Below are 21,997 nucleotides of genomic sequence, written 5' to 3'. Positions count from 1 at the left end.
CTCACTAATTAGCTCACATCTGAGTGCAGGTTCCCTGGGAGAGAAAAAAAATTAATTAGCTCATTCCACCTTGAAAAGACACAATTCTTGAACTAATTATGGTATTTGAATGATTAATTTCCTTTAAATACACATGTATACAGGAATTTTACAGTTAGGAAGAATATATAATGAGAAAGAAGATAGAAAGCTAAGGGGAAAGGAACATGATAGCAATTCCAGGCAATAATCATGTTCTTGGGGTCCAAGGAGAAAGTTTGGGGATTCTTTATTATCCAGGTAAAACGTCATTAATCTGCAGAGTTTGTTCTTAACCCTCCTTAGGTCTCTAATGTTTTCTTCTTTGCCAACCCCTGGTGACTAATGTCTTTAAGGCCAAACTACATATGTGAATTTGCTGTCAGAGAGAGAGAGAGAGGGGAGAGAGAGAGAGAGAGAGGTATTTAATTTATACTAAATTGCTAATGACAGATATAACTTTCCATCTAGCTTTCCTCTTTCCACAATTATTTATATTTTAATGTGAAGCTGAAAGTGTATCCTGATGAATGCTTCTCTATATGTAGACGCCACAGCTTGTGTATAATATGTTTATGAAAAATGATGCTGTGGTACATTGTGATGTCTGCCATGGGCACAGAAATTGGGAGTGGCCATATCTAAATCACATACTTACTATCCTGATTGTAGCTTGTAGGAGAGCAATATTTGTGGTAGCAGGGAGAGCTTTTCAGGATTCAAGAAATCACACTGTGCAGGGTATCACCTATTCCACTCAAAGGTTGGCTGCCACTACTGATCATATTTCCAGTGGGTGAATGTTTTTATCCATGTCAACATTTATATTATAAATCCCTTGAGAATAGAAACTTTTTCTTTTTGTATCTCAAGGGGTATGGATTTTAGTTGGTCCTGAACAAATATTTCTTGGAAAAGCACAAAAGAGGTAACATACGTAAGTGGGTAAATAAATGGCTTACTAAATAAAAGTTTAAAGCTACATGAGACTGAAGGAACGATATAGTGTCACAGAACTGTATTAGCCATGTTATTTAGAGAAATAAAACCAGTAGGAGATGGATATATGGGTGGGTGAATGTGAATGGATGGATGGATAGATAGAGATTGATAGATATAGTTTCTATTTATCTATTGACTTATGATGAGGAGCTGACTCATGCAATTTATGGAGGCTGAGACGTCCCAAGATCTGCTGTCTATAAGCTGGAGACCCAGCAAAGCAAGTGGTGTAGTTCAGTCCAAGACCAAAGGCCTGAGAACAGGGGAAGTGGAAGGTTTAAGTTTCAATCCAAGGGCACCAGACCAATGTGCCAGCAGAGAATAAGCAAATTCTCCCTTCCTCCACCTTTTTGTTCTATTCAGGCCCTCAACAGATTGGATGATGTTCACCCACATCGGGGAAGTCCATCTGCTTTTCTGAGTCCACAGATTTGAATGCTAATTTCATCTGAAAGTGTCCTCACAGATACACCCAGAAATGATGTTTAGCTAAATACCTAGGCACACAGTGATCCAGTCAATGTGACACAAAATTAACTATCAGAAGACCCTTTGGAGAGAAACCAAGATGGCGGCATAGGTTAACGCCGGAGATCGCTGCCTCAAACAACCACTTCAGAGATATAACTAAAGGACAGAACGGACATCACCCAGAACCACAGGAAGGCTGGCTGAGTGGAAATTCTACAACTAGGAGGAAAGAGAATATCATACCCAGACTCAGAGGAGGCGCAGTGCTGAAGTGAAATACTCAGGTGCGGAGTGTGCGCGCGGAGCGGGCTGGCGGCGGAGGGCGCGGTTGTTGTTTTCAATCGGGAGGGAGTTTCAGACTCTGAGCTCCAGATCCGGGCGAGTCTCTGGGGATCGAGACTCAAACGGGAGAAACGGGACTGTCTGGCTTCGGTCGGAACTCGAAGGCAGCTTTCTCTCCGAGGTTTGCAGCCATTGCTGGGGCTCTGAGAGGCAGAGCCCCTGGGGAAGGAACTGAGAGTCGCCATAACTGCTTGTTCCGCCCGCCTTGTAGATCCCCGGGGACCCGCCCCGCCCAAGCCCTGCGCAGAGCCATTTGCCAGATAGCCTCAGGCAAACGCTAGATTAGCACCGCCCTAGAGATCCAGCACAGAAGCCCTCCCACTACAGACACAGCCGACTCTCATAGCCAGTTAGCCTGGAGGTCAAATCACCCCGGTATTGCCGACATCAATCAAGGCTTAAAGGCAACAAGACTGCGGACAAAGACCACTAGGGGGTGCACCAAGAAAACATAAAAAATGCGGAGACAAAGAAACAGGACAAAACTGTCAATGGAGGATATTGAGTTCAGAACCACACTTTTAAGGTCTCTTAAGAACTGTCTAGAAGCTGCCGATAAACTTAGTAAGGCCCTCGAAAAGACTGGTGAGACCGCCGATAAATGTAGTGAGATCCTCAAGAAATCTAATGAGACCCTCGATGTTGTGATAAAGAACCAACTAGAAATTAAGCATACACTGACTGAAATAAAGAATATTATACAGACACCCAACAGCAGACCAGAGGAGCGCAAGAATCAAGTCAAAGATTCGAAATGCGAAGAAGCAAAAAACACCCAACTGGAAAAGCAAAATGAAAAAAGAATCCGAAAATATGAAGATAGTGTAAGGAGCCTCTGGGACAGCTTCAAGCGCACCAACATCAGAATTATAGGGGTGCCAGAGGATGAGAGAGAGCAAGATATTGAAAACCTATTTAAAGAAATAATGACAGAAAACTTCCCCCACCTGGTGAAAGAAATAGACCTACAGGTCCAGGAAGCGCAGAGAACCCCAAACAAAAGGAATCCAAAGAGGACCACACCAAGACACATCATAATTAAAATGCCAAGAGCAAAAGACAAAGAGAGAATCTTAAAAGCAGCAAGAGAAAGAAACCCAGTTACCTACAAGGGAATACCCATACGACTGTCAGCTGATTTCTCAACAGAAACTTTGCAGGCCAGAAGGGAATGGCAAGAAATATTCAAAGTGATGAATACCAAGAACCTACAACCAAGATTACTTTATCCAGCAAAGCTATCATTCAGAACGGAAGGTCAGATAAAGAGCTTCACAGATAAGGAAAAGCTAAAGGAGTTCATCACCACCAAACCAGTATTATATGAAATGCTGAAAGGTATCCTTTAAGAAGAGGAAGAAGAAAAAAAAAAAGGTAAAGATACAAATTATGAACAACAAATATGCATCTATCAACAAGTGAATCTAAGAATCAAGTGAATAAATAATCTGATGAACAGAATGAACTGTTGATTATAATAGAATCAGGGACATAGAAAGGGAATGGACTGACTATTCTTGGGGGGGAAAGGGGTGTGGGAGATGCGGGAAGAGACTGGACAAAAATCGTGCACCTATGGAAGAGGACAGTGGGTGGGGAGTGAGGGCGGAGGGTGGGGCGGGAGCTGGGAGGAGGGGAGTTATGGGGGGGAAAAAAAGAGGAACAAATGTAATAATCTGAACGATAAAGATTTAATTAAAAAAAAATAAAAAAAAAGAAGACCCTTTGGATAAGCTGGTAGTAAGTCCTGGGAGAAATGTACCATGTGGCTTATCCTCATTGAGTAGTATAATGGCCAATATCTTTGAAAAGTATTATGTAAGTGATCCAGTGATATCTTTTAAATGAAGTTTCTTGTATCAACTCTCTAAGATATAGTGGAGAAAGCATTCGATTGTGCCCACTGAGGGTATTTCTGAAATCATGTGAAACAAAGGAGTATGATATAGGAGGATTGCCATAGGATTTCCCATCTCCCTCCCAGCCCCAAGGTGGGCTCCAGCCTTCTCTGTCAGCCTTTTCCTTGTGCCTTGCTCTCTGCTCAGGGCCCTCCTATGCCCTGGAATGGAGCTGAGTCTCTCATTGTGAGGTGGAGGCTGAACCTCAGCTCCATCAGGTAAACTGAGGCACACGACAGTCAAGAGTACGGAGCAGAGACAGGTGCAACCCTGCCTCTGTCTCACATGTTCAGGTGCCCTTGAGTAAGTCATTTTTTCTCCCTGGGCTGTGCTTCCTCCCTTGGAAATATAGAGTTGGGTTATCAGGGGACTGCAAACTGTTTCTATAAAGGGCCAGATAATAACTATTTTAGGTTATGCAGTCCCTATGGTCTCTTTCGTAACAACTCAAAGCCGACATTACAGTGCGTACATACCCAGAGACAATATGCAAAGAAATGGTGTAACCGTGTGCCCCTGTGACTTCATTGAAAAAACCATTATAAACTTATGAACAATAATAGATACAGAGGCAGAGCTGCCTCAAACTGATTGTCAAACTGCAGCGGGAAGGCCAGGGAGGGTTGGGGGGCAGGAGGGAGGGGGGTAAGAGATCAACCGAAGGACTTGTATGCATGCATATAAGCATAACCAATGGACATAAGACACTGGGGGGTAGGGGAGGCCAGGGGATTGTCAAGGGTGGGGGGGGGGAAAGGACACATATGTAATACCCTTTGTAATAAAAAAAAAAATTAAAAAGCTTATTTTAAAAATAAAAATAAAAAAAGAAAGAAAAAACCAGACAGTAAACTGGATTTGGCCCACATGCCACTGTTTGCAGCCATTAAATTAGATGATCTAAAGACAGAGCTATGCCATAGAAATAGAATGTAAGCCAGCCCGGCTGACATGGCTGAGCATCAACCTATGAACCAGGAGGTCACGGTTTGATTCCTGGTCAGGTATATGCCGTGGTTGCGGGCTTGATCTCCAGTGTGGGGTGTGTAGGAGGCAGCTGATGGATGATTTTCTCTTATCATAGATGTTTCTGTCTCTCACCCTCTTCCTTCCTCCCTGAAATCAATAAATTTATATATTTTTAAAAAAGAATGAAAGACAGAAATACTAACCATGGACACGATTCTAACTTTTCTGATAACCACAGTTTTTAAGTTCCTCTATAAAAGTAGAATCAATGTTAATAATATATTTTATTGAACTAAGTATATCCAAAACATTATCATTTCACCATATAATCAGTATGGAAACTTACCCATGCCATAGTTTTCCCTCTTTTTTAACAGCAGGTCTTTGAAACCCAGGCTGTATTTTACACGTCAGCACGTCTCAGTTGAATGAGTCAGATTTCAAGGGCTCAGTAGCCACATGTAGCTAGAGGCTACCACACTGGACAATGTAGTTCTAAGAGGTTCTGATCTACATCTCTGTCCCACATTCTACCAAAAACACAAAGCAAGGCAGGCAGCTTTATTCCGTTTTCTCATCCTTGATAATTTAATATACAAGTCTGCAAAAAATGTGATGAGTGTTAGTAGGTCAGTGTAGCTTCTGGGTGACTTGTAGACTAGCTCTGCTGCAATTAGTAAATAGCTGAGCTTTAGGCAATGCCTCCTCCCACCTGTCACCAGGTTAGAGGGCTAAGTTTGCCCATGCACTCCTCCCAAGCACTCTCCTAAGGGGAGAGAAGTGTGAACACTTACTTATCCTGGTGGTGGTGAAGAGTGGGGGTGGGTGAAAGGCTCTGCTAGAAAAAGCCATCACAAATACAATATTTCACTAGAGTTTCATGTTATACTTTAAACTGTATTCAATTTTGTTTTCTTTACTACAATGTATTCTTTCTTTCATTTTTAATTTGTATTTCTTACCAGGTAATAGATTTAGCCGCTCTGCTTTCATACGGCCTCCCTCCCCCACCCCCAGAAGAATGTACCACCTTCACCACAGTATCCTTGGGCATAGGTTTATGCAACGTGTTAAACTACAAGTTTTAACTGAGGCCTCAAGACACAATAATTATCAAATGCTAAAGTCAACTGTGGCTGACCACAATGCAAACATTTCCTTTGAGAATCAGTTAGGTGACTCTTACATTGGTTACCCAGGGTGAGGGTATAAAAGGGTTGAGGACTTGTGGTATTTCTTTGGAGGGAGCTGTGCTGTCTCACCCTCCTTTTTACTCCACTCCCCTCTAACCTGGTGACAGGAGCTTTAAAGGTAAACAGGAGGCTTGAGGGCACACAGGGACTGAAATCTGAAGGGCAGAGAAGGACAGATTATAGCCATGGGCAAGCTGAGGATAGGTGGCTATGCTGGGATTGCCTTGAACTCCCAGATTTCCTATAGTCTGGGTACCCTCTGAATCAAACATGGTCCATGAGTGAGGAGGAACAGATGGGCATTGGGGAAAGAGATGGAAAGAAAGACATTGGTCCCCTTCCCGCACACCCTACCTGGTTGAGGGTAGGTGATGAATATGAGTGAACGAGGAGCTTTGACCTTTCACCTTAGGACCCAGTGATAGGGCACTTCAGAAGTTATAGTGATGAGAACACTTTGTGTTGTCTAAGAGTGACCAGAAAAGCACTCCTCCCCCACAAAAAGAAAGAGAAAAGAGAACAAAATATGACTGTGCAATATACTGCTTTAGGATTCTTGACCTCAGGAGGTTACATATTCTTGGATAATATATCTATATTAAATGCGGTACAGCTTCCTTCCTATTGGATTAACTTCAAAGATGGGAATCTCAGGCCACATTCACTAGGCAGCTCAGGGGGACATTTGATGGGAGTTGGTGGACTTTCTGTCTCTTCAAATTATACCAGGTTACCACCTATACCAGCAGTGGTGTCTGTGATGTGTAGACAGCCCACAATCCTAGAAAAACAGGAAGATCCAGGCTAAAGAAAGGGAGAATAGTAACAGTAACATCAGTATTCACTGAGAGATCACTGTGTGCTGTGCACTGCACTTTCTTACAACAAAGCATTATTATATCATTTAAAGAAGAGGAAAGTGAGGCTCAGAGAGGTTAAGGAACTTCATCCGCATCCCGCAGGCAGTAAGTGGCGAGGATGAGATTTGGATTTGATTTTACTCATCCTCTTTCCCAGCCCATACGTGGCCTTGGGCCTTCTACTGTACTTTTCTGCTGCTGTTCTCTTCTTTCTTTATCCTCCTCCTCTCTGCCAGGGATTCCATTCTTAGTTGAACACAAGCCCCTCTCCTTTCCCCTCACCTGGGGTACATAAAATGAACAGAGGCTCAATAATTTTGAGCCAGTGAAACTCTCTGGCTTCAGAGAGCACAGCAAGAATCTTAGCCAAATCCTGCAGAATGCTGGCCAACCAAGAAAACAAAGATGGAGAGAAGCAAGTTCTCACTACTTGGTGTAATCAGGTCAGAATTCTTTTAACCTGGGATTGAGGATGAAAAGGGATCTCCAAGAAAATATCATGATTAGGACTTGTAGGATAAAAGCAAAATGCCACTATGTCTTTCATTTGTCCACCCTTGCTGGCTGTCCTGAGAAAGCATCTGTTTTGTATCTACCACTGTAAAGCCCTTTGTCATTGGGAAATGGGTCAGCAATTTGGCCCCGGTTTCTTGCTTCCTTCTTTCAGGGCAGTGCTAGAGCACAGTAGTTCAAAGCTACAGGAGCAACCCAGCCACAATTGCTAGACACCCTCAGAAAAGCTGCACCCCATTAACATTGTCTGAGAGGACATTATCTCTTGCTTGTTCTTCCCTGAATCTGTAGAGTTATTTTCTTAGGCTTCCATGATAGAGCTGTAGAAACTAGTGTTCCGGCAGCTGATAGCATCAGCAGTTCGGCTGGCCTATTGCTAAAGCAGCATTAGATTCAAATGACATTTTTTGTCAAGTAGCATCAGATTTCAGATTTACATGGGACTCTTCCCAGAACGAGCTTCTTGACCTGGAAGGAGGCCAGAGGAGCATTTTTTGCCTGGGTCTTCATGTGAACTCTGCCCTTGGATGTACATTTGAAAGAAGACGATAGAAATTCCTCTCTGTAAGGAGATGTCTGATCCCTGATTAAAATATGTTCAACTCTGACATTAGTAGAAATGAGTGAAAAGAAATGAGTGATGGTTTGATTCTGAATGTTGGAGCTTCCTGTCCAGGAAGGGGCAAGACCCAGAGTTGGGAGAACTAACAATAAATCATTGCTGAAGTAGGGCCAGACAAGGAGGACTCAGAGATCCATCTACAAAGTCTTTTATTGATTCATTGATTAAAAAAATATATAGCACCTAGTGGGTGCTAAAATACCAAGATGGATGATAATAACAACAGGAAACATTTTTCTGAGCGTGAATATTTTAATCCGTTTACTCTGCTATAGTAAAATAACATGGACTGGGTGGCTTAAACAACATTTGTTTCACACGGTTCTGGAGGCTGGCAGTCTGAGATCAGGGTACCAGTGTGGTTAGGTTCTTGGTGAGGTCTGTCGTCCTGATTATATCCTCACATGGCCTTTCATTGGTGGGTGTACATAGAGCAATCATGTATCTCTTCCTTTTTTTATGAGAGACCCCTTTTCATATTAAAAACATTCAGCATATGAGAGATTAAAGGGAATTTCTGTAACCAAATAAAGGGTATCTATCAAAACCTCTATTGCAACCTTATTCTTAGTGGTGATATAGTAGCAACATTCTCCTGAAAACGAGGACCCAGCTAAAGAAGCTGCCACATGTAGGCTGTGTTCCATAGGAAGCTGACCTTGAGATAGAGGTCAGCACATAAGATGCTAGTGATGGGGTGTTCCTGGAGTCAACCTATGCAGAAAGGAGAAGAATGAAGCTGACGTGGGCAGGAGAATTTGGGCTTGGAGACAGTTCTAATAAAGACCTCGGCCAACTCACAGCGTTCTGGAGGCTGGATGGCCCTTTAGAATGACACTAAATTAGGTGACTGAAGGCCCAGGGTCTAATCGGGTACTGACCACAGTCACCATGAAGGGATAATTGCCTACAATCAGAGCAAATGCAGAATTAATAGATTAATAGATGGAGAGGGACAACTCCCTGATGATGGAAACTGAAGGAAAGCCCTTCTGTGTTGGATGGGAAGAGGCACTGTGGTGTGGTGAAGTTAGAGAGACATGACTCTGGTTTTCCCTTACTACAAGCTCACTTTAGGAGCCTACAAAAATTAACACCCTAAGTTTTTCACCTGTAAAATGGAGATCAATAAGAGTAAATATCTGATAGTTTGTCAAGATTAAGTGTGACAACACAGTGCTTGACACACAGCTCAATAATATGATCTACTATTCCTTCTATGAGCATTCTCAACTACCTCCTTTTTTACCCTCTGCTACCCTGCCACTTGCCCCCCTTTTCTTTCTCTGTATAAAATTATTCATCCCATATCTACTGGCAAAGAGGGAAAGTGAGAGATTGAGATTATTGATCGAGTCTCCAGGACAAATAAAAGCAATTTAAGCCTGAAACAAGACAAGAAAAAGTAGTTTCTTGCCAAGGAAGTTGCTAGCAATGACTGTGTAACAGATGCCAGCCCTGAGGGCTTTCTTTGACACTGTCAGCCAAGCTTCACTTCAGCCTAATCTGACTGTTCTGACCCTAGAGAACTTGTCTGGAAGTTGGGGAGGGTTAACAATTCTTGTAGTTGCGTGGACACCTAACATTCGTTGCATCAGTTGTGTCCAGATACACATCAGAATGCTTAAATCCTAGTATGTCATGAGAAATCTAGAGCTTTGGGATAGCAGGGTCACAGAGATGCCCCTATTTTCCAAAAGGGGTAAGGATTCTAGAATCAAAAAAACAACAACACAGAATTCTTGAATGGAGAGGTCCAGGGAATTTTCTTTTTATAAATTGGCACCCAAATTAGGAAACTTGCCCTGTACCTTATCTAGTTTAAATTACAAACTTTTTCTTAATACTTTTCTCTGATGGAATCAGGAAATTTGAGCCCAGAATGGCAAATAGATTTCAGCTAACATGCCAACTTCAATCCGTTGTTGGCCTTTGGAGCAGCACTGTATTGAGAAATATTCTCAGTCTGGCTTTAGAAGAAAATAGTGCTGTAATCAATTAGCAATGTCTGACATGGACAACAGTCAGGAGTGAGAGATCTGTCTGCTACAGATTTGCTGACCTTGAATTCTGGGATAACAAGGTAGGTGGAGCAGGGATGGTAGTGGGATGGTCCGAAGTTAGGTTGCCTATTGTACTCTCTGTCCTCCTTCCTATACTGGCCCTGTATTTTTATTTATCTCATTGCGTATTCTATTTTGCACGGGGTTGGAATGGCTGTGAATCATCACTCCAGATTCCCCATCCTACCTGAGTTAGGAAGATAAATTGGAACATCAGGTCCTGGGCCAGCCAGATAACAGCTTTTTGCTTGTTCCTCCTCTCACAGAGGGGTGATCTCTTGGTCAAACAGATACTGCCCCCTGCAGAAGTCTATTGTTGCCTTCTCTTTTATTTCTTTGAGGCGGAGATAGCAGATTCTGGAACGCAGGAGAGGCTTCTGGGATCATGTGGTGAGATCTAATTTTACAGATAAGAAAACTGAGTCCCAGAGGAGGGAAATGGCTTGTCTGAAGTTACAGAGGGAAATGCAGGCTGCCAGTCTTCCCACAACAGCCCATTCATTTGCTTTACTCCTTCTCCAACTTTGTCTCCCCAGTTAAAGTAATCAAACTTCCCATGTGGGAATATGTCCACAAATAACAAATAAATTAATGGCCATGTGGCAAGCTGCAACCATAGCAGAAAGGAGGCCACATAAATACAAAGTGACAATGACTAGCTTGTGTCTCGAAGGCACATAATAGAAAGTGACAGAAGACTTGAGGTGTTGGTGATGGTATTACTCTACGAAGGAGGCTTTGCATTTCCTAAGGCACATCAGAAGTCAGATTAGAAATCTTTTCTCAAGGCCCAGAATGAAACATATTCCTTCATTTATAATATCTGCTAAGATAATATATGAATAGTTAGTTTTACATTTTGAGAATTTGCAAAGTTTTGATAGTTTTGCATTTGAACAAAAATGTATTGAGCCCTTTGTTGATGGATTTAGTAAGACAGAAATGATAGAGCACCTGCCAAGCTTTGCAAAGCTCACAGTCTGGTTGGGAACACAAATGGACACACACGCAAAAAGTATGGTGCAACATAAATGAAATTATAAATGTGTATGTAAGACTCAATAATAGTTCAGAGGAGGGAGTGATTAACTTTGGAAGGCAGTGGGAAATTTTTTACAGACACAACCCTGAGTTAGGCTTTGAATGGTAAAAAGGAGTTCTTCAGCAGCTCTTGTACCTGATCCATTTGATAAACTTAATAGCACACCCAACACATGCCTATCTCTATGTTAAGTACTGAGGGTTGAAATAAATACATAAGACAGAGTCTGTGACCTCTCAGATCTCATAGACTAGCCAAGAGGTAAACAAAGAATTATATTACAGTGTATTAAGAGCAATAGTCATTTGGTGAACACAAAACAGTCATAAGAAATGCCATATTAAGGCGTGGACTTGGCATTTTTCCTCTGTGTTTGTAATGCTCCTTTTCAGCAAGTACTTATGAGTCATCCTGATAGCATTAGAATACCAACAAGAAAATGACTATAAAATAATTGATAAGAAGGAAACTATATTAAAAAAAAACTGGTAGAAACCTAGCTATCAGCATCTATTTAATAAAAATTACTGAATACCTACCAGACACTAGGCACCATATTGATATGTAGACATACAAGAGAGAGAAATACCAAGTGGCCATAAAATCAAGGGGGTAATGGCACGGGTGATGGAGTCAGCCTGACTGGGTTCAAATCCCAGTTTCCCAATTGACTAGCTATCAAATCTCAGACTGGTTGTTCAACCTCTCCGTGTTTTAACATTTGCAAAAAGGTAATGACAGATAACTCTGGTTGTTGTGATATTTAAACCAATAAAACAGGTATAAGGTTTAACCTAGTTCCTGGCACATGGTAAGTGCTCAATAAAAGTATTATCAATGAAAAAAGAGATGATGAGGATGAACAGATGCTGAACTTGAAGAACCTTGGAATGAGTTTGGACTTTTTACCCTCTGGGTAATAGTATGCTAAAAGTTTTTTGTTGTTCTTTTTAAATTTTTTAAATTACAGTTTACATTCAATATTATTTTGTATTTGTTTCAGTTGTACAGCATAGCAGTTAGACAATCATATTCTTTACTAGTGTTCCCCCTGCTATTTCCAGTACCCAACAGGCACCATGCATAGTAATTGCTATATTAATTACTATATTCCCCTCATGCTGTCCTTTACATCCCCATAACTATTTTGTAACTTCCAATCTGCACTTCTCAGTCCCTCCACCTTTTCACCCAGTCCCCCAACCTCCCTTCCTTCTGGCAACCATCAGTCTATTGTCTATATGAGTCTGTTTCTGTTTATATTGTTTTTTAGATTCCACATATAAGTGAAATCATGTGGTATCTGTCTTTCTCAGACTTATTTCACTTAGCATAATAACCTCTAGGTCCAGTCATGCTGTCGAGAATGGTAGATTTCATTCTTTTTAGTGGTTGAGTAATATTCCATTGTATACAGCTGAAAGGTTTTTATCAAAGCAGTGACATAATCAGATTCAGTTTTTAAAATATTTTTATTTAAAAGCTTCAAATATACACAAAACAAAGAACATAACATACTCTCTTACAGATAACACTCAGAGTCCACACTTACCTAGATTTTGCCCCTTTTGCTTCATCTATTAATTTTTTCTTTGCTTTCTTTACAATAACATATTCCTAATTCAACTTGTCTATTTTCTGCAATTTTTAAAGGATCACTGCTTCCTTTTAGTGGGAAGGTATTTAGAGGCCACAGTCTGGGTCCTAGGCTTACTCTGGGTTGCTATTGTTTCTAGGCCTTTTTAGTGAACAGTCAGGAAATAAGTATTTTTGAAAAATAATCATGAGTTCATACTGATATTTGCAATTCAATCGAGGTCATATGCTAAGTGAGATAAGTCAGACAGAGAAAGACAAATACTGTATGATATCACTTATCTGTGGAACCCAAAAAGCTGAACTTGTAAAAACAGAGTAGAATGGTGGTTACCAGGTGGGAAAATTGGGGAGATGTTGTTTAAGGGTACAAACTTGCAACAATAAATAAGTTGAGATCACCACATAGTGATTAAAGTCAAAAATACTGTATTACAAACTTCAAAGTTGCTAAGAGACTATATTTTTATTGTTTTCCATACAAGAAATGATAATTATGTGCCATGATAAAGGTGCTAGCTAATACTATTGTAGTAATTATATTATTGCATTATATAAATGTATCAAACAGCACATTGTCCACCTCAAACTTACACGATATTATATGTCAGTTGTATCTCAATTTTTTAAAAAAATCAAGCTTTTATTAACTTCTAATATAATAGTTGTATTATTTTATTTTGCTGAAAATCTCTATTCTAACATTAATATGATTACTTATTTGCTTTATCCTACAATATACACTATTTCCAAAACAAAACCAGTACTGCTATAATTATACTATATTTATAATATATTTATATGAATGATATTATACTTATGTTATATATAAACATGATATTTTTATATAAAAATATTACTATATTTATATTATAACATATATTTACAACATAAAAATTATTATTTTATAGGTCAAAAATGGTCAAATATAGGCAACTTCATATGGTTCAACTTAATATAACAATTAGATTCTGAATGACATCTAATATTTACTTGCAACTATTTTTTGGTTCTTAAAATATATTTCACAAGAATGTAAAGTCAAAATACTTTTTATGAAAGTTACTAAAATAATTATTTCTTGGTGTAGTTAATGTTACCAATTTGAGGAACAGTTTTTTCAATTAAATTTATTGGAGTAACATTGGTTAATAACATTATATAAGTTTCAGGTGTACAATTCTATAAAAATATCTGAAACACTTCATGAATTTGAGTGTCCTTCTTGTACAGGGCCCATGCTTACCTCTTCTCGGTATCACTCCAATTTTAGTACTAGTATATGCCATAGTGAACACCAGTTGTACTTTTTTACATTTCAACTTGGTTTCAATTTTTAGAACTCTCTTATTTTATTTTACTTTTACACAATGTTATTATTTTATTCCAAAGTCAAGATTTAGAAGAGGACATATTCAGAGAAGTTTTGCCACAACCCATGTTCTCCACTGTGTACTTCCTCCCCTTATTTCTTTTATTAGTTTTTGGTTTATCTTCCCAGAGTTTTCCTCTGCAAATATAAGCAAATAGTCTGTACATATGTGGGTGTGTGTATGTATGTGGTTTCCCCTTTCTTACACAAAAGTTATATATACTGTTCTGCATCTCGCTTTTTTCTCATGAGAGTTTCATATCAGCATTTTTAAAAGACTGGAAATAGACATTCCTGCTGGAAGCAGGGAGGCCACTTCAGTTGTCTAAACAAGGGTGCTGGGGTGGCTAGGACAAGGGTAGTGGTAGTGGCATTGGAGAGAAGTGGACAGGTTTGAGATAAATTTTGGAGTTTAAAGGGTCAGGACTTGGAAATTGTTTTCTAAGAGGTACCCACAGCTTTGTGCAAAAAATCCAGGCCATCCCCCTGGTCACATTTATATTTCCAGTGGGATGATTCCTTTGGAATAGAAGACTGGACCATATCCACACTATTTTATTTTTTTAATTTATTATAGAAAATTTCAAACATACATTAGACTGGAAGACTATAATGAACTCCCAACACACTCAGTACAGAAGTGCATCAGTTATCAATCTATGGCCTACCTAATGTTATCTCTACTCCCAACTACTCGCATCTATCAGCCATTCCCCACCCCATCCCCAAGATTATTGGGAAACAAATCCTAGGTATCCTGTCATTTTGTCTGTCTGTTTAGTATTTTCCAGCACCTTGGAAAGACATTGTTATCCAAATCCCACTGTCCCTTTTCCCAATGCCTGCCACTCTGCTAACTGACTCATTGACGTTCACTCCTTTAGAGTAAGGCTTTGATCCCTTTAAAAATTCAACAGGGCTTGTGTTTCACAGAGATACCTAATGTACTGTTTGACTTAAAAATAGAATCATTCACTTTGCCGGAAGGTAGTGATGAAGGAAAAGGTCAGGTGTAATGGGGACTGATTCATCCTCAAACACTCCTTGGAGCCCGACTTTCCCATGAAAACACTGCATTGTAGCTGGCACTAGAAAGCCCTAGCTGAGTGCCCCGTGCCTACAGGGCAGAGAAGCAGGTATACCTCATTCACCTGATACCAACCAGGCAGCCTCTCCTCCTTGACTTCTAGAGTTGTGACTCAGAGATAACTTTCTACTCACATCCCCAAACACTTGGGCTGCGTGGTGTCACAGACCATATACTTGCTTAAGTGGAAGGCTCTTTGCCCCACTTGGAGCCTTCATTGTGATTACTTGCAACTGGAAGCTATTCTGACTCCACATCCTCCGCATCAATACCTGCTTTATTACACAAGCTGTGCCTGCAGGAGTGACCAGGCAATGCTCACTTACTGGCAATTTTCTTAACTTCCCTTAGGATTCCATTTTCCCAACTCTAAAATAGAGTCCATTTTACTACCGACTATTCAAGTAAACACAGTACTTTAAGACACCTAGCACCATGCCTCAGACATGCTATTGTTACTGCATTTAATATATGTATCTTGCGGGTACCAGTTCAGTCTTCCACATTTACCCCATATTCTGAGTGAACCTTCTTTGCTTTCCATTGGGTTATTATTATTATTATTATTGGCAGTAGAATTGTCTGACCAAGGAAAGATTCCTAATCATTATGAGCTCAATATCTTCATATGTAAAATAAAATGTTAACATTTTCTATAAAATGATGTTTGGGTTAAACCCCAAAATGGGGGCAAAAGTGGCCAACACTGACCCAGGCACATACTGGTAGTAAGTGCTCAACAAAGACTCAGGTGACTGTAAGAGCCTAGGCTGGGTCCCTGATTGGGGTTGAGGGACACCCCTTAGGGACTCTGACAAGGTCCATCTCCTCAAGATGAAGTAATTTAGGTGTCATCCCTCAGATGGACAGAGAGAAACAAGAGAAGTTGTCCCTGTCAATCTAACAAGTTTGATGTCACAGGGCTGTGAACAGTAGGTTTCTTTCCTTGGGAACTATTTGAGCCCATAAGCGGGTTCACCTCCAAACAAAAAGTTACTTGAACAAACCTGAATAGTTTAATAAATTTACAGAGTTCTAAGGCATCTTAAAATGAGCTTGTTCCATTATTTATCAATTCCTTCCATGTTATCCACCATAGTTAATTAATCCTTTATCTTGTCCTAGAGCTAGGAAATCAATCCGTTTTAGGGAGGCTATGAGTACAGTTCTAGGACTCAGTAGCCTTTGTGCTACTAAACTGAGTTGAATAGGCCCCCAGGGATAAGGGGGTGGGAGAGACGGCACCATAGTGGAAAAAGTGGTTTTAATTTTAACTTTTATTTTGTATTAACCATTTTCCCACACTGCTTTGTAAATCACAGTGAGGAAAGAGAACAAAGCAATAAAAGCAAAATATATTCAAATGAAGCCCCAGAGTGTAACATAGTGGTAGGTGGTGGTGCCGTCGGAGGTTTATTTCTTTTAATGCCTAATTTGCTTATGAACTTGAAATTTTAGCAGGCAGAAGAAAACCTGTTTGACTTGTTTAAAAAGTAGTTTCGAATTTTTTAAAATCAGCACAAAAAAAGGCACCCCCAAAGCTCTCCTCTTTCTCTAGGATACCATCCTTGATGGCCTTATCCATTTCATAAGTAACAAGCAAGGATATTCTAAGGTTTGTTTAGGGCTACTGTATTCATCCATCTCTGTGCACAGTGGAGTTGCATCATGTGCACATTGAACTCTATGAATTCAACTGCCTGTATTTGGCAAAAGAGGAGGGAGGTAGAGAGGATTCAGAAGGTGTGGGCCAGTCCACCCACCATTCCACTGACCCTGAGCCATTGTTAATTGGTTCCAGGGGCTACGCTAACTGCAAAAGTGTTTCTTCAGCCAAGTGTAAGTTTTAATGCTGAAAATTAGAATTTTTTAATAGTATGATCTTGAGCATCTTTCTTTAGTGATCAAAAAGAAGAAACACCTAGAGAGAAGTGTAATGCACTTTCCAAGGATAGTATAAGCTATGTGCATCAACATCAAACCAACCCCCACAAAAGATGCGACTCTACTGCATACCAGATGTGGGAGACACAATCAGGGCAGCTGCCCATATCACAGCAGTTTCCTCTGTGGTGTCTTCTGTCCTATCTCCTATGGCTGAATGATCCTGGGCAGAGACACCAGGCCCAAATCACAACGATCAGGTTCTCCCTTCCAGGAACCTGGCACCTGAGCAGAGAGGTACAGACAGAGACGTCTGTGCAGCAGAGTTATTTGAGTGGCAGCTCCAGGGACTCCCAGGGCTGAGATCCCCAAAACTTCCCTCTTTAAATCCTAATTGTTTGGCAACTCTTATGATTCTGTGTTTTCCTAATATCTTTAAGGAAGTTCGCCAGAGTTGCTTTTTGTGTTTGCAATGAAGGAACCTTAATTAATAAACAAAATTATCATCCCATTAATTTAAAAGCTTCTTGGAATTAGAACTGAGTTACTAGTAAGAGCCAAAGGGCCCAAAGGGTACCTGCTGCACAGACAGCTCTGGACAGTACAAAAGGAAAATGCCAAAAAGCAGAACCTGGTAGTTCAATGCCCAAGACTGATGTTTCCCAAAGTGGATTCCGTGGAACCCAATGCAGCAAGATTGTTCCTAATGAAAAGTTTCCATGGTCAAATAAGTTAAAGGAATGCATTATACTCTATTCTTCACCCTAGACAGTCATCAAGCCCTTTAGACTTACTTAAAGGCACTGCAAAAAAGACGTAATTTGCTAAACCAGAATTTTTTAAAACATATCAAATAACAAGTAATCTTCACCATCTCCATCCATCTAACCCAGTGATGGCGAACCTTTTGAGCTCAGCGTGTCAGCATTTTGAAAAACCCTAACTTAACTCTGGTGCCGTGTCACAGATAGAAATTTTTTGGTATTTACAACCATAGTAAAATAAAGATTTATATTTTTGATATTTATTTTATATATTTAAATGCCATTTAACAAAGAAAAATCAACCAAAAAAATGAGTTCACGTGTAACCTCTGACACGCGTGTCATAGGTTCGCCATCACTGATCTAATCCCTTCCCCCCCAACTCCTGTTAACACACATTTTGGGAAGCATTAACAGAAGCTATGGGAGCTTTGACTTTACCCTTACACCTCTGGTCAAAAGATTTGATCCCTCTGTCATTCCTCAGGTGTTTACCAGGACTATAATGTGCCCAGCCCTGTGCTGGTTGTTCTAGGGCAGCGGTTCTCAACCTGTGGGTCGCGACCCCTTTGGCAGTCAAACGACCCTTTCACAGGGGTCGCCTAAGACCATCCTGCATATCAGATATTTACATTACGATTCATAACAGTAGCAACATTAGAGTTATGAAGTAGCAACGAAAATAATTTTATGGTTGGGCCACAACATGAGGAACAGTATTTAAAGGGCCAGAAGGCTGAGAACCACTGTTCTAGGGTCATCCATAGCATGATGGGAGGAGTCCTGCAGGAGGAGCAAGAAGACCTAGTTAGAGTCCCAGCTCTGATCCCTAACCGAGAACTGGCTTTGTTCCATATCCTTGTCTCTCAAATGGAGCTAGTAATACTGACCTCACCTCACCACTGAATTGTTAAAAATACCTAATAGGATAATGGATGTGAGAGCACTGTGTAAGCTGCAAGGCATTAAATGAATATAAGCTATTGGAAGGAATAGATAACTTGAGAATGATGTTAGATATGAGAGAGAGAGAGAGGGAGAAAGAGGATCACAGGCTTAAAGCTGTGATTTTTGGTTGTAATAAATGTTTTCATATCACATTAAAACATTAGGTGCATCAAGATAATTTGCTAATATACTAAAATATGAATTTTCATTTGTATGTGTATCAGTTATTTTGCATAACAAACCAACCCCAAACTCAGTAGTATACAATAATCAATATTTATTTCTCATTCATGTGTCTGAAGATCAGCTGATCTGGCCTAGATCTGGCTAGGTTTGGCTCTATACTGTGAGTTGGTCCAGATCTGCCTGCCCTTTATGTCTCTTCTCCTCCTTGGACACTTGGCAATGATGGTGAAGGAGCACAAGAGGGCACACCCAACTACACAAGCACATTTCAAGCCCTAGCTTGATCAGATCCATTAACACCCAGTTGGACAAAGCAAGTCACATGACCGGTTCACACCCATAAGGAATTACTTCCGAAAGGATTATTTTGTAGGTGAGTGGTAGGTGAGAAATAGAAATACCTGAAGACAGAAACTCTTCCTGTTTTTCATAAATAAAAGCCTAAAAATTACTGAGGCCCACCAGAAGTAAGAGAATGCCTTCAACGTTAACTAGTGAAGAAAGGAAGAGAGTTCACAATTTTTTTTTTTTTAAAGTCAGTGTTAGGATGGAGAAATTATCAGTCAAATACCCTTTTTTTTTTTTTTTTTAAAGTCAGTGTTAGGATGGAGAAATTATCAGTCAACTACCCTTTTTAAATTGTTTGGCAACTCTAAGTAGCTCCTAAGTGCAAAGCTACTTTGACTTAAAAAAAATTCCCCTAGCCCCACAGGAAGCTCAAAATAGAGCCCCTATTCCTAAAGTGACCTCTGAGCCCCTAGCCAGGAGGGTGTCACTGGCCACCATGACAGCTGGAGTTTGGAGCCTGACCCCTACTCTTTGGATACCATCTGAAGTCCTAGATTGAGATGGGACCCTGGGTGGGCTCCAGGTCTCTTAATGACTGAGGCTGCATTTGCTGCTGGCGTAGGCACTCAGAGGCAGAACCTGTTGCTCTCTAAAAAATGAGAACAGCTGCAAGATTCATATTTACAGCCTGACATTCATACCTGTTACATGGGCTATTTCATTTTATTTTTGCTATTCATAGCTGCTGTTGGGGCCTTTTTGGGTGATTTAAAGTCTGTTGCTAAATTAAGCAAATAAAATCACAGGACACGCAACTATATTTGTATTTCAGATAAACAACAAATAAAATTTTTAGTATAAGTTTATCCTATGTACTATTGGAGACATACTAATACTTTAAAAAGCTTTCTGTTTTAATATTTGAAGTATGCATATAATTGAGTGTCCTGTATTTTATCTGACACCCTATGTAGAGTTCTACATACTCAAAGCATTTTTGGATCAGTAAATAACTTTTGGATGGCCTGGCCATTTCTGGCCTGTTCAATAGCTTTTCAACATACTTTTGAGGACTGGGGTTACTCCGAAGTCATTAAGGAAGAAGTAGAAGGTAGACTTCCCACTGGGACACATGAGGGGTGCTGAGCTCCTCTGTCCCTGGTGACTCCACTGCTTTGCCAACAACTTGTCTCTCCATTCAGAAGACATGACAGGCAAGAGCAGCGGGAATTCTCACATCCAGCTCCCTTCTTCCCTGACCTTACTAATTTAGGATGGTTTCCACAATCTTGTGGACATAATTGGGTAATCTAATAAAGGTAGATTAAATTACAGCTGAGTATTTTCAGATCTGAACATGGGAAAAATGTATCCTGTTTCAAAAATCTGTAAACTGCCCCACACTCGTTTTGTTTTTCTTTTATCTGGGAACAGGGCAAACAGGAACTATCTAGGGTTATTATATGTGAAAGTTCTTACAGCTGTGTTGGTTTTTGTAAAAAAAAAAAAAAAAAAAAAAAAAAAAAAAGCAAAGCAAACCCCCCCCCCCCCGCAAATCCACAAAATTGTATTTTACCAAATAACAAAGATAAATATTTCATGTAAAAAAATAAAATAAAAGCTCTAATCTTGACCACCACCACACAACACACACACACACACACACACACACACACACACACACACACACACACATATCTGAAGGCTCTTCAAGTGAGAAATGCTGGCTACCGAACCACTTAGGTAATTCTGTGAGCAGAAAAAAAAAACGTGGATTTGAACCAAGTGAAATATTGGTCCTGTTCAGGTTCAGCTGGCAGCATATTTGGATACAGAGGTTCTGATCTGGTTCAACAGGTTTGGAATATGAGTGTGGTGAACTCTAGTTTTTGGTTCACAGTGGAGGTTGAGTCCCAAGAGAGAGAAAATGATGTTCTCTCCCACTTTGCTTCTTGAAACAAGCCTTGTGTTCCCTTTCTTGACTTTCGACTTTTTGTTTGGCAATGTTAGCTTTGCCCAGTGATTGAAGGTATAATAATCGCATCTACAGTGAAGTAGTTTATTTGCTTTAAACTTGTGGGTGTTTCTTGGCCATTTTCTCATGAGCAGAGTGTGATGGGCAGGACCCCTGTCAGGTCGAAAAGGCCTGGGGTTGGCCAGAAAACCATTGGAAATGCAGTCTAATTCTCTTTTGGATACCCTCCAAGAATTTTTTTTTCCTTTTTGCCTCAGCAAATGGATTTGGAGCTCCCCAGAATTCAGAAGATTCAAGATGGGATGCTTAGAGCTCCAGAAAGCATAAGAAGCTGTCCTTAATTCAGACAGTACAAATCTTAATCTATTGGCTGAGCCTGACCTTTCTATGTTTTAAGAATAAAGTGTCTGAAAGCAAAATGAGAATATATGCAAAGGGAAAAAAGCCTTTGAAGAGTATTATTGAAGTGTCCAAGAGAACTAATTGTTTTAAGTAGTGTAGAACTCTTTAGAAATACCTGTGTAGCTCTGGCCAATGCGCCTAATGGTTAGAGTGTTGGCCAACGCACTGAAGGGTCATAGGTTCAATTCCCAGTCAAGGGCACATATCTGGGTAGCAGGTTCAATCCCTGGCCTCAGTCCAGGTGTGTACCGGAGGTAACCAAGTGTTGTGTCTCTTTCACACTGATATTTCTCTCTCTCTCTCTTTCTCTCTCCCTCCCTCCCTCCCTTCCACTCTCTCTAAAAAATTCAATGGAAAAAATATCCTCAGGTTAGGATTAACACAACACACACACACACACACACACACACACACACACACACACACACACACACGAAATGAAGAAATACCTGTATAGTCAGTGTACAAACTACAAATAATTCTTAGTTGTTTATTTTTAATG

At 40.3% G+C, this 21,997-nt stretch overlaps 1 non-coding gene across 1 annotated transcript; it reads right to left on the bottom strand.

Moving 5' to 3' along the window:
• Positions 1 to 13,777: 13,777 nt before the first annotated feature.
• LOC118659429 lies at positions 13,778 to 13,887 on the bottom strand. Its single transcript, XR_004968555.1, has one exon. It is a non-coding gene; the product is annotated as a U6 spliceosomal RNA (small nuclear RNA).
• Positions 13,888 to 21,997: the final 8,110 nt, after the last annotated feature.

This window comes from Myotis myotis, unplaced genomic scaffold (genome assembly GCF_014108235.1).
Source record: "Myotis myotis isolate mMyoMyo1 unplaced genomic scaffold, mMyoMyo1.p scaffold_m19_p_6, whole genome shotgun sequence".
Classification (NCBI taxonomy): domain Eukaryota; kingdom Metazoa; phylum Chordata; class Mammalia; order Chiroptera; family Vespertilionidae; genus Myotis; species Myotis myotis.
This window is presented reverse-complemented; position numbering and strand designations above follow the sequence as displayed.